The 12,739-nt window shown below is 38.3% G+C and overlaps 1 protein-coding gene across 17 annotated transcripts in view; it reads right to left on the reverse strand.

The window, feature by feature from the left end:
• Positions 1-12,739, reverse strand: part of LOC128103590 (uncharacterized) — a 69,242-nt gene that overhangs the window by 50,117 nt on the left and 6,386 nt on the right. For 5 of the 17 annotated variants that reach the window (XR_008215717.1, XR_008215726.1, XR_008215727.1 and 2 more), the window contains exon 2: positions 90-12,609. The exons of 11 other annotated variants lie outside the window; for them this stretch is intronic. The gene's annotated coding sequence lies outside the window, so the exon portion shown is untranslated. The remainder of the gene's footprint in view (positions 1-89; positions 12,610-12,739) is intronic. One more of the 17 variants, XR_008215718.1, reaches the window with a different exon arrangement.

A 12,739-nucleotide genomic window follows, 5' to 3' on the forward strand; every position in this document is an offset into this window, starting at 1 on the left:
GCCAGTCTTTATTTCCCAAATGTCAACAATCATCCAAGATAATGCATTTGTCCCTACTACCTATTGCCTGGTATGCAGTATATACTTACTTAAAAAACGATATGGTACCCACATTACTAGACACATTAGTAGGGGTGATAGGACAAATGCCAGGTGTCCAGAAGGTAAGAGCTTATGCTGTAAGAACAGTAGTCCATGTGAAGACACTGTGGAGAAAGAAGAGCAAAGATGTCTTACAAGAGCAGAGGAAGCTGTAGAAGCAGGTTTTAGAGGTCAAACAAGATGACCATTTGCAAAAACTGCAAGGAGCGTTGAAGAAAGTAGTCTCGCCAAAGAAATGAAACCATTAAACAGGGGAAGAGAAGAGCAACTGATACTACCATGTGCCTGTCTAACAACAACTGTGCTCACATGCCACAGTGGGACTGCACACTAGCACTTGGGCACAGAATTTACTGATGCTTCTTACTCCACATTGTGGTATATTAGAATACACATTTGAGCTATTTGCTGAACACTGAAGCAAGCACTCTTAATATAAAATCAAGACAATAATGATTCAAGGAATTCAAGCTGTGTTTTGGATCTACTGGCAATGAAAGAGTAACACCAAGGAAAAAACAAGTCAAATGAAAAGTATTCTATCATGTAATATCTTGTTTTCTCCATCTATGGTGATTGATATGAGCAAGGTGGGGGGAAGGTCAAGATCATGGTGGAGAAACCCACAGAGACAGCTGACCTGAGCTAGTGGGAGCTCATGGACTCTGGACTGACAGCTAGGGAGCCTGCATGGGATCGAACTAGGCCCTCTGAATGTGGGTGACAGTTGTGTGGCTTGGTCTGTTTGTGCGGCCCCTGGCAGTGGGATGATAATTTATCCCTAGTGCGTGAACTGGCTTTTTGGAGTCCACTCCCCTTTGCTCAGCCTTGATGCATCGAGGAGGGGCTTGGTCCTGCCTCAACTTGATATGCCAGACTTTATTGAATCCCCATGGGAGGCCTTATCCTCTCTGAGGAGTGGCTGGGGGTTGGGGTGGTGGAAGGTAGAAAAAAGGGAGAGGAGGGAAGGGAGAGGGAACTGTGGTTGTTATGTAAAATGAAAAAAAAAACACTTTTAAATTTAAAAACAAGAAAGAAAAGTATGCTATCATAAGAGTCAGCCTGGTTTCAGCCCTCAATTCTCTTTCCTGAGGTGTCACAATATAATACTATGGCTAGTGATGTGATGCTGGACAAGATATTTAAGCTCTCCCTACCTCACACTTCTCATTTGCAAACACAGACCTTGAGAGTGTTTATACCTTGGAGGTTCCTGAGCAGTTGAGCAGTTGGAGTGGAGTTAAATCACCAAGAACAGCGTTCTTGCATTTTTTTTTTGTTTGTTTTACTTTTAAGTTTGCAATTACTTTGTAACTGGTATTTCTTCCTCCTATTGCTCCATATTCTGGCAAAATTTCACCCAAATTCTAGCACTCTGTTTGAGTACAGCTGTCATGAAGCTGTAATAGATACACTTGTTATATAGTTCTCAGCATTGTAAAGGATTAACAGAAGGATGCCCAAGGTTTTCAGCCTTAATGATAAGGCTCTTCTGGGCTTGCCTTTTCAGCTATCATGGCACATAGTCTGCTACTCTTCTTGGATCCTGCTGTGTATCCTCACTTCAGTCACACCCAGCTACTTCCCAGAGTAGCTAAGAGGCTCCCAAGGTTAGACAGTCAAAAAGATATTCAGAGAAGTGAAGTGATATCTCCAAGGATGTCCTCAGATGCCTAAGCCTTTGCGTTTTCATCATCCCTTTCTGCTGCAGCACTTGAGAGCTGTCCTTATACCCAAATTATGTCTTCACATTGTCTGTCTCTGCTACTTGACTGAGATTTTGAGGGCATCTTATCTCATTCATCTTTTAATTATCTGCACCTGGTCCTAAGTAGGAAACAACATGAGGTTTAATGCATGTGGATGAAAACTGGGTCGTCTTGCAGATGTATTTGTATATGCACTTGTTTATACGTTAATAAGACACTGATTTCTCACGGATTAATCAAACTCAACACTGTCATGGCTACGGACTCAACATAATGCCTTAGCACTTAATGAGATACACTTACAGTGAGTGTTCAAAGGTAATGACAAGCTAGACAAGGTTGCCTGCTACAAGAGATCCTAACCTCACACATGCAAATTGCACCCACCATTTCTATTTCTCATATCATACACAGAATGACAACGATCGGACTTAAAATTTCAGAAAACAATAAAAATAGAAGGATGATTTTTCTTGTCTTTTGATTTATTCATTAATATAAATAAGCTTAATGCTGTATGTGTCTATAATTAGCAGCATTTCCTCACATACAGTTCATGTTATTAGAATTTTACTCTGATCTAATGAGAGAGGTGAGATAAAGGTTCATGAAGGGGAAACCATATTTTCCTGCTTTTACTGAGAGGTAGTAGAAATGAAAATGGGCGGGGCGGGGGGAGTGTTGTATAGTCAAAATGATATTGACAAAAGGCAACAGTAATAAATTTGTATTTCCATCTTGACTGATTCAGGCAATATGAACAAATTTACCAGGGCAGGTAGAAATAAAGAGTGGGAAGGGGCCTGCTACAGGTTTTCAAGAAACAAAACAATAAGGTAACTACAGCTATAGTCATTTTTAAAGATCCTGTATCTACTAAAGGGTAGGACACAGAATATGTTCCAGATTTTCTGTATACAACATATATGTTCCCCAAATGCTTTCCAAAACTGTGCAATTGCATGCTTGGCCTTGATCGGAACTTTAGAAATGGTGTTGGCTTGTATCTAATTATGAGTATCCTTACCTAAACGGTCTGCATACACCACTGCAAGACATGAATTACAGAAAAAAAAAATAGGCAAACCAGGCCTTGTGGAATCCACCTGGTAATCACAATCCTGGTAGATGTGTTGGGACCTCATCTCAAAACAAAACAACAAAAAGGACCAGACTCTTTCACAGCACAGGATGCTTAGCATTTCCATCTGCTTCTTCTCTATCTCTCTTTTCACACATCTTCTCTCCCTCCCCCTCTTCTTCTTTCTCCTCATCTCCTCTCTTCACTTTTCTTTGTAAAATGTTTCTTTTCCTCATTCAATAGTCTTGGTCAGTAATTCAAACCAAAGGAAAACATAAACGGTCCTTCACCACTAAGCCCTCAGGACTTCAGTGATTTATAGTCTCTTTCCTCAGCAATATTTGCTACAAAGCAACTGGAGGTAATATTTAGAGGAAGTGGATATTTTCCACAATATCACCTCCTACTCCTCAGAGCATTTCCTGGATATCCATCAGCAGTTCATAAAGACTTTAACACTGTATGAGCAATATGTCGACTTCCCTTTGCAATGGCAAGGAAAAACATATAAAAATAAACTTCCACTGAAGAGGACCACAATGTCTCCCCAAATGAAACTGGGTGATAAACCAAATAAAATAGGCAGAAAAAAATGGAAGTTTATTTTTGCTTGTTTCCACATACCCTGCCCAAAAGTTGTACGCTGGGAAGATTTACTTCCTTTATTTACTTCTGTCTCTGAAAAGAGAAAGGCAGTCGTGTTTCCTTAAGTCTATATCTAGGATATTAACTGAAGATAATGATTATTGCTGTTAATACTTTATAAGAAATCAAAGTAGAGATATCTGGAACATTTGAAATTGAATAAAAATTTAAAATCCAGAAATAATGCTTTATATGTGTATACTTCCGAAATTAAAATACACTTCCCAAATTAAAAAAGACAATTTACTTGGTGATGGCTCTTTGAAAGGATGTTGATTTAATATAGTGTTTTTGTTCTGCAAGCTGTAGTCACGCATATAGTCACATTGCTTTTCTTTTTGTCTGTGCACCATCTGTGTGATATAATATTTTAATCAACTCCCTTCTTCAAAATGCAAAATAAACATTTGTTTAAAAGGAAACCTTATATCCATACCTAGAAAAAGGAATGTTATTTTTACTTACCACACTACAAGGTAAACTTGGAAATAAACTGAATGAATGCAAAACATTGTTCTTAGATTTAAACAAGACACTTGGAGTCTGCTTAAGGCTCTGATGACAAGTCAGCAGCATTCTGCTTGTTACTGGCATCAGCACAGGCAGGAATAGAAATGTTCTCTCTTGACAAAAATTAGAAAGATAATTGAAAGAGAGTAATTTATCACCTACTTATTTCATGGAGCTAGGATCTGTGCCACACCAGAAATCATAGCACCAGGGATACTACTTGCCTTACGCCAGATGTTGGGCTCTTCTAAGAACTTTGGGTCAGACACAAACCATAGATCGAAAAGACAGTAGTTTCCGAACAGATGTAGGATTTGAGGAAATCCTTGTATATCACATTCTTGCTCTGCAAAAGGCAGGTGATTACACCTGCATCTCCAAATCTTTGTGTGGGATAAACAGAATGATGTCATGCAAAACACTAGCATTGGATTTCTCAGTTAACTCAAATTATCATTTACTCTCAGCACACTTACCTTCCTATTTAATCTATACTACAAACATGAAGAAGTCTCCATCCACTTAAGCCTCCATTGCTCTACTTTGTGTCTTCCTTCTTCACACAGGAAGCATATCTTATAGAATTCAAGCTTTGCCTGAACTCTGAGTTTATTGATATTCTTAGGAAATAATAACCAATATTTTGATAAAGTTCTTAAATCTGCTTATCATTATGTGAATTCCATTAGCAAAAGGAATAGATATAGATGGATAAATAGGTAGGTAGGTAGGTAGGTAGATAGATAGATAGATAGATAGATAGATAAACAGATAGACAGACAGACAGACAGGCAGGCAGGCATATAGATGACACATGGGTGGAGTAAACTAAGGTTCTTGAAGAAACTTTAAGACATGTGCCTTACAGTTCCTGAACACTGATAGAATGACTTCATGACTGTGAATTAATTAAATGCTGCAGATTGAAGGTCAAATTATTTTGGACTAACTTTAGTCCCCTTCATAACTATTTACTTCCAACTTTTGTATCTTAACTTATATTCTTTTAACTGTTAGACAAATCTTTTGAAATGTATTATATACTCTATCTCTCTATAGCCAAGAGTGTTCTAACATTTGAAAGTAATAGAATAAAGATCCCTGTAAGGCATGGGATGGGTGGAGAATGAAGTCCAGAAAGTATAATAAAAACATTGTCAAATTGGCATATTAGAAAAGAGAGTTGACTGAACACCCTAGTGAGGCCATCTAAAACCCAGAGTGTCCAGAAGTACCATGTAGCTCACTATAATACAAGACCACACATCTTTGAGTTAATGCATGTGCCACAAGAATGTGCTTTTAGGAATACATATACTAGGAAGAATCCTTAAATGAGTAGATAAACCCTTGCAATGCAAATAAGCTGTGTCACCACTCTAAAGTTTCTTGAAAGCAGTGATCCTGTATGCAGTGGGGCTACTAAGCTTTCCTGTCTCTCTCCTCTGGCTACTTTCCTGCCGTGTGAAGTGAATTGCCTCTTGAACTGTTTCTGCTTCTGCTGCCATTGTGTATCTCTGCTCAATTCTTTGTTTGGAGGTAGAAGAATCTAAAACTCTTAGGAGTAAGCACAGACTCCCCAAATCAGGCAATAACACCTGCTCTATTGTAATCTGCTGACTTGCTGTCATTGTTGATGTATTTGACAAATGCACTAATTTATGATTTTTCTGTGCCGGTAAAAGTGCATATACCATTCAAGGTCAGCAGAATTCATATTCCCAGGCCAAAGTCATTCATGTTTACTCAGAATATGGGATCTTGTAGGCTCTTGAGTATCAAAGTTGTTTTAGATCTAAGGCAGATAGATGATAGATAGAAAGATGATAGATGGATGGATGAATAGATGATACATAGAAAGATATAGATGATGATGATAGATGGATAGATTAGACAGATACATGATAGATAAGTAGATGGTAGATAATAGATAGATGATGACACAATCAAGTGACGTAATGATAAAATACAAATTAATTACCTCTAAATATGTCTAAGTAGAAAGATTTTGAAAGTAATAAGATTATTCTCGGAAATGAAACTTTGAAATTAAGTCATTTGTGTATAAGATCATGGAAAAGAAAAATTCCCTTCTTAAGACAAAAAAGCAACTATAAAATCCCTTCAGACTCCTCTAAAAGGCTTCTTGAACATCAAATATCTTTTGCTAAACACTTCATTGATTTAAGTGCAAATTAATCAGAAATGCACTGATTCCATCTCCCCTAGAATACACACGGATTTTCACATCCAGATGCATAATGCTTTTCCTATTCTCCACGTCATCATTAGAAAGAGTGCTTTAGGTGCTCAAGGTTGACTCCCAAGTGTGCAGCTTTGCCCTTGATCCCTGCAAAGCAAGAGAAGTAGGCACTTTGCCAGCAAACTTCTTTGGTTCTCCATCTGAATATGAAGGAAAGTAATGTGTTTCTTAGAATTCCATACAGAAACAGAATAATTAATAAGCAATGCGACCTTGTCAGTCTTGGTCTCTCTGGGCAGGGGACAAGCACTACAGCAGAAACTAAGGTGCTAAAATATTGGAAATTCGTTAGCCAATTTCTACTCTGACCAGGTGTCTCTGGTTTCCTCACCTAAAAAATGGGGGTACAGACCTATTTATCTTGCAGCTCACTGTGGGGAAATATAAGATAATAAATCAATAAAAATTTATTGAGCATTTCTTCTGTGCTCCTGGGGATTCAGAGACAAATAGACAAAATACATTTTCTGCTCTTAAAGGAAAATCTCAGCTCTGGATAGTGGGAATCTATTTTAAAGCTTTGTCTTTGGGCATGGAGCGGCATGTCTGAGGGTATAATAGTAATGGGGACAGTAAAGTTGGCCTGGTGGGGGGTCATTTGCTTCCTGAAAGGGACATTGCTTTATAAACACTCAGGTATTAAATTATGAGCTGCTAAGAGGCAGAGGTACACTCATTAATACTCATTGCCATTGTAATTATGATTGCTATGAGTGATACTTATTATGATCATGTATCACCATCAGCGATCTAACCTGTCTTCCTATGTTCACACTAATTGTGTCAGTCAGACATAGCTTTATATCATTTTGATTATCCAGCCTTTAGTTCTGCTTTCTTGACTGTTTTATTTTTGTCCAAGGAGATGGAGTTTCCTGGGTTTGCTTTGTTTTAACCATGTTTTTCTCTCTCTCTTCCCAGTGAAATCTGTTATCTCCTTGAGCTCCCTACACTGATCTGTTGGACCATCTGATTTTCTAAGTCCAAATCTGGGTCTATGTCTAGTTAGCTGCTGAAAATAATGCCATAGTTACTTCTGCAGCCATATTCACTTGTTGATCATCTTAGATAATATGATCGCTAAACACGGACTATAGATCGGGCTTTAAGCTAAGTTTAGAAATCACAGATATGAATAATAGACTCCTCCTTGCTGTCCAAGAAAGAAACAGCTCTCACCTCAAAGGGATAAAATGAGCCATATATGAGTGAACATGTTTCACTGAGGCAGCAGTTTCATGAGACTTTTATAGTAATAGAAAAAAGAAAGTTATAATATAATACAGTTTTCAAGCATGTTGGTGTGTATATTAGGCAGGTAAATTACAGCAAAGCAGGAAATACTTGGCTCTAAGACTTGGATGCTGTCTTATAGCATTCTTACTTAGCTCTTTGGTTGTCGAATACTAGGGGTCTGTTCACAAAGTCTAAGATTATCTAATAGGCACAAAAAATGAACATATGTGCAGGAGGCCAGTGAATGTATATTAATTGAGATTAAGATGCCCCAAGATAACATAGATCTGGACATGCAGCATTCAAAACTCTTAACATCATTGAAGTTAGAAACAGCTTCTTTCCAGCCATTCTTAGTCATACTATCCAAGGAGTTCAGAATCAATCAAGTAATGACAGCAGACAAAGAAGCATACATAACAGAACAGTATATGAAGCCTCACACTAGATAGTAAATAGTGACAGGAGCATGGAAGTGGGCAGATGAGTAAAGACTGAGAACACACATCTATTGTGTAGCTAGTACCCGTGATGTGAAACATTTCCACCCCCTTTAGAGTGGGGAGGGAGGCTCCTAAAACTGAAAAAAAAAATAAAGCAACGTTATAAAAGCAGTACGTAATTGCTGAGAAGAAAAAGACAGAGACTGTACAGCTGAGCTGCCTATAAATGATGTCTGAAGTCCCAATAGTGCAGCTTTCATGAGTTGACCAATACACTAGGTTTTTCACTGATGCTGATACCTTTGAGTTACCCATGCTGTTGCAAGTAAGCACTTATTTATGCTTCTGCAAGTAACCCAGTAAACTTCTTGGTTCTTTGAGCTATACTAGGGTGGAATAATTTGATGGATCTTCCATTTGTGCAATCCTCAAGCAGATTTTTTTTCACATGTCAATGTCACACAACAACATTACATTTGTGGTTGTGTTAGTTAACTTTGTGTTACGGTGAGAATATACTTGACAGGTTGTAGGGAGAAACGATTGTTTTTGGCTCTTGGTTTTAGAAATTTCAGCTGAAAGTTTGCATTGTTGTCTTCTGGCCTGTGGTGAGGCAGTAAAATAGTGAGGAGGATATACTGCCCTCTGGAGGCTGGGAAGTAGAGATGAAGAAGGGCCAGGACTACAAGGATTTGCCTCTTTGCTCCCATCAAAGCCACATCCTAAAGATGCTAAATCTCTCAATGATACTACTGGCTTCCAGTCCTCCAGCACATAGACTACATGCAGCACATTTTGCTCCAAACCACAAGAGAGATGCATCTGGAAATACAGCATGAGTATTATTTATTTGAGAGGGAGAATGTCATCTCTTTATGTTCAGGGTCTGTTCAATCAACTGATCTTCATTAGTCTCAGCGTGTAGAGCCAAACCTAAGGACAACTCCAAGGAGTGACTCTGATGTAGGTGTTAGGAGTGAGACCCTCAATATTAATCAGCAACACAATAATGCATATTCAAGTAGATAAATAATTAATGTCAAAGAAAATAAAGTTGCTCATTTTGTAAATTAAAACCTCAGTCAAGATTTGGGAAAAGCCATACCATCCTCCTCAGCTTTGATCGATGAATTCTACCTAGATTTCTTCCCTTAAGGCCTTTCTATCTACAAGGCTATTCAGAGTTTGATCTTGAGAGCCTATGGCTTCCAGGGAATTAGATGAATAAAGCATCCTCAGCAGAAGTCATCTGGTATGAAGCTGACCCACGGTTGGCGAAACACTTTACCTCTTAAGTTCTGACCTGTTCAAGAGCATCCTGCCAAAAGTTCTGTACCCAGGCATGAATATGGATGGCCAATCTTTTTCCTTGTTTCTAAGCTCTGGTGCTTTCCTGACTTACAGCTTATAGTGAAGGCCATTTCATTGGATGGTGGCAGATTTCTCCTTCTATAAAATCTTCCTTTATCTCGTGTATGCCTTATGACAAATCACATTATTTCTCCTTTAGGTCATTAAATAAGAAATATCAAACCATGTTTCTTTATCAGATTTCAAGACTGAAATAACTTGCTTCTAACATTAGTTGATTTTAGTTTTATAATTATTTAGATAGGAGAAGGGCAGATAGAATTTAAAAAAGCCTGCCTTTTTTTCTTTCTTTCTTTTTCCTTTTTGGTGGTGGAAGAACTTGGGAGTGAACCGAGAACCTCATTCACACCGGGAGGTAAATAGTAAACCACCGAGTCATTTGTAAATCCCAAGAAAGACTAATTTTTTCTCCAAGAAATATTGTTGCATGAACAAGGTATAAACTATTTAGAAAATGACAATTTAGAAAAAGATGCAAGGAGGGTGGTTTGCCTGGAGCTCAGAATGTGCTGCAGAACAGTGGGAGGTACCATTTAAAGGGTGATGGAGAGCTGGCAGAATGTCTTGTCTGGCCAGGAGACAAAAAAAATCATACAATTAGGACAGAATACACTGTACGGATGTAGGAAATGATCTATTCTCTGGCTGCCTGTTCTTCTCGAGTAGTGGGGATATTACAGGGTCAAATAAGAGAGGATGACTACATGCATCCATAACTAGATAGTACTCTTTCAACATCCTGTGAGTGAAACATTCTTATACACACAGACAAGTGAGGCCCAGAGAAGATATCAAACCAGTTAATTAGCTAGTCAAAATTAAGGAGATAGTCATGCTATTCCAAAAGATGAAACAACACTTTTAAAGGGCCTCAAATACCCTTTTTGTTGCAAGCATCAGTCCCTTTCTGTGACATCTAAGTCATAGGACATACCAATTCCATTACTATAAAATGAAGACATGCTGTAAGGACTCTGCTGTCTCTAAAAGCCTGTTACTGAGAAGCTTGTGCAATAACAGACCTGCCCATCTCACACAATTGTTGCAAGGATCACATAGGAAAGTCAGTGTGTTTAGACTGATATAAAGTACTATACGAATGTTAATTGTAGTAATAGAACTGTAACAATCTTAATTAACAAAACTGAGCAATTAGACACGACTTTGAACATGTTTTCATTCTATTTTTCCCAAACAACATCCACGTGTATATTTATTTTGCTGAATCAGAATCACTTTGCCTAGTCCCCGCCCCCCGCCCCCCAGGAGCTGAGAACTGAACCCAGGGCCTTGTGCTTGCTAGCCAAGCACTCTACTACTTACCTAAATCCCCAACCCCCTTTGCCTAGTTGTTTTTAAGAGATATAAATTATCTTTGAAAGGTTTGGTTTAACTTAGTACCTGTAGATTCTGGGAGTATATATTGTAGACCAATTTACCACTAAGTACTGTGATAGTGTTTGCAAATGTAAACATTAGCTTCTGTTTAATTTCAAATGATGAGTCCTTTGTACAGCGTGGTAAAACTTGAATTAAAAGTAGTTCATAAGGGGCTGAAAGTATCCCTCTGTGATAGAATGCATATCCAACTTTAAGGAGAAGATAGATTTGAGTTCCTGTATGGCACACACACAAAAAGTAGATTATTATAATCTCACATTAGTGCAATTTTAATATTGAGAAGTAGCATCAGGCAGCATCCATCTTGGTTTATACTTATTTTTTTTTTATTTTTAGTTACATGCATGTGTGAGTGTGAATGATTATGTGGATGTGAGTGCAGGTGCCCTTAGACACTAGATCGGTGGGTCCACCAGAGCTGGAGTTATAGGCCCAAGGTGAGTGTTTGGAACCGAACTCAGGTCTGTTAGATCAATGCACATTCTTCAACACTGAGCCATCTTTTCAGCCTTACTGTCAGACATTTTAAATATAAGTTGTAGTCTTATTAATTGTGGGATCTGGGAAGAAATCACTTAAACTTCCTGATCCTTAGCTTTGAGGTACATTGAAGTATGGAAGGATGAAAATAATGACTACTATCCACAGAGCTTCAATAATTAGAGATGCTGCGAGTAAACAATCCAATGGGGCATATTATATGGTCGCTTGCTTCACTCTACATTGGCCCTTTAAAATACTAGAGTCAGAAGATACTGACCAAACATAATGCTGCATAATAGTATCAATAAAAGAAACTCCAAGTTGAGTAACTGGAATCCAGTCATTTGAATAATGCCTTGGCATTTCTTCTGTGCTCAGGGTAACTGTTTAATGGAGTGTTTGTCTGAATAAAGTTACCTTCTGTTATTATTAGTTTGCATAAAACATAGGGAGATATGGCCAGTGTATGCTGTGTAAGATTCCTTTCTCACTCTTTAGCTATATTTATTATAGGCAGACATGTTTGCAGGAACCACTACATTTTTCTTTTCTGAGTACTTTTTGCAGGCCTTATCATTCCAAATCTCTTAAGCAAATTCACTATTTACAGTGGCAATGGTTTTAACGCCACGTTTATGAAAATACAGAATCTTGCTCACATTCCCCTATAGACTACTGAGGAGAATTTGAAACCCTGTTAGTAGATGAAAAGTGAGTCCAACTGTATATCAAATTGGGTCTGAGGAACTGAAATTGTTTTATAAGCTTCAATTAAGCCTCATACCACCCCCCTGAGGTAAGAAAGAAGTGTTATGCACTTTTATGGAGACGCAAACTCCAATCCCATGGAGAGGTTAATCAATTTGAATCAAAGACCTTATAGCTGGTCTGAGGTGGAAGTGGGAACAAAACAGAATTTCTTCCTGGGGAGCAACTTACCTTCTTTTATTTGCTTGATTACCACAGTGCATGAAACTTGGGGAAAAATCATGATGAATGCTCAAAAGAAACCCCTGAGAAAGGATTAACGTTCGCTTCACAGTTTAGTAAATGAGTGATTTGTTTTGCATGCAAAAGCAACAACACCTTTTTTGTTTTGCCAAACACTTGTGTGGAAATGACCCTGCTGAGGAAAGAAAGAGGGAGAGTGGATCAGTTCAGGAATGAGGACAATTGGTGGATTGCTTTTTCTTCCTCCCTTCTGCTTCTTTCTACATAGCAACCTGCGCAGATATTGCTCGCTAGAGGGCACTTGAAGTAGAAGGAAAAAAAAAAGCTTCGATATTCATCTAACAGGACCGGTCGGTGCCTGTGCAAGCAGAAGAGAAACGGACAAGCAGTAGCCAGTTTCCCACACGGCCGCACCTGTAATAAATGAGCAAAAACATCCTTAGACAGCAGTATTCAGCTTTGACTGACAAAGAAATCCTGCACACAGTCTCTGAAATGGCATTTCCTTTCAACTTTTCAGCATTTCGCAAATGCATGCACATGT

The sequence above is a fragment of the Peromyscus californicus genome, unplaced genomic scaffold (genome assembly GCF_007827085.1).
Source record: "Peromyscus californicus insignis strain IS unplaced genomic scaffold, ASM782708v3 Scaffold_8__1_contigs__length_139910024, whole genome shotgun sequence".
In the NCBI taxonomy this organism is placed as follows: domain Eukaryota; kingdom Metazoa; phylum Chordata; class Mammalia; order Rodentia; family Cricetidae; genus Peromyscus; species Peromyscus californicus.